We start from the raw sequence: 1456 nt of genomic DNA on the forward strand, positions 1-1456 counted from the left end.
GTAAATTTACCCCTCACACTTATTAAACTCGGCCAATGTAATAGAGTCTGAGAACATGGAAACTCGCATTATTTTAGACTAAAAAAAACTCACGACATTGTAATAGTGCAGTCGTTTCTATGTATGGGATGTGCCTACACTGAACGAGCAGTGGTTCAGTGCAGGCTCATCAATCATCTGGTAACATGCTGAACCTGACGTTATCGTCAGGTTGACCAGCATGTTTCCCCGATGATAGATGTCCAATACAACCAGCTTGCATGCGCATCGCTTGTCGTATTAGACATTAAACTGCACGATTTGCGGGTGATTACCAAGCGACTGAGCGATAAAGACGGTCGTTATCGCTCAATCGCTAGGTTTAATCGCCTATTGGATGGGCAGCATTAAACTCTCATCCAGATGTTTTCCCATTTTGAAGATAAAACTCGACCAATGTGAAAGTTTAATGCTAAACTCTCACATTTTCTAAGATCTCATCCTACTACATTTGACCCTTAGTCTATGATATGGTAAGGATGGGAAAAGGTGACAAAGACCATGGAAAGGTGGAAAGGACTTATTTTGTGCAAACACTGAACATGCAGAAATTAAATTGGTGTCATCCTTCTAGAGACCTGGACAATAGGAATTATGATTTATTATTTTGAAAGTCTTCTTAAAAATGTTCATGTATAATAAACTTGGAGTTGTGGTTCCATGAGAATAATTTACATTTAGGTTTCTCTGCTACAAAGCATGTACTTGGAGAAAATATCAATGAAGAAATGTAATGTAAGCAGGTATCTGAGAAAGGCCAAGTATATGGGCAAGTGCAAGGAACCGTCAGACCTGCAAACTGAGGACAATACAAGTGGAAATCTTCTCTGGATCTGACGGGATGCCAGATGTGCACACAATGTGCACTAAAAAGTGGTTGGGTATGTGAGGCAGGCGCTCAGAACCATGACGCAGGCATCCCTGTCCGAACGGACTCTGATAATTAACATTCTGACTCACCCCGGCTACTGGAGCAATTCATCAATGATTGCTCCGGGCGTGGTGACAGCTGATGCGATATCAGCTGTCCCCGCGAGCAGCTTCACTGCTCCTTTTTGAAGCAGTGACGGGACTGCGCATGCATGACCTACAGGACAGGTGGCGGAGGGATCCAAAAGGATCCCTCATCGGAACCCGGACCTCCTTCCCATAGGGAAGGAGCGGGTTGCGATGCCGGAGCAGAATCATTCGCCATCTGAAGATGATGAATGCTACCGCAGTCAAGCTCTGAAAATATAATATATTCGGAGCTTGATGAATTCTGTCCCCATACTATAGTGTATTGGGACCGCAGGCCATTCTGCAAGAGGAAGGTAAGTAGGAGATATCTGTGATATCTCCTGCTTTAACTTCTTGATAAATGGCCCGATAACTTAAATTTTTACAATTGCAGGTGAAAATGTGCATTTTCACCTAC

Source organism: Taudactylus pleione, unplaced genomic scaffold (genome assembly GCF_031769625.1).
Source record: "Taudactylus pleione unplaced genomic scaffold, aTauple2 ptg000006l, whole genome shotgun sequence".
NCBI classification, from domain to species: domain Eukaryota; kingdom Metazoa; phylum Chordata; class Amphibia; order Anura; family Myobatrachidae; genus Taudactylus; species Taudactylus pleione.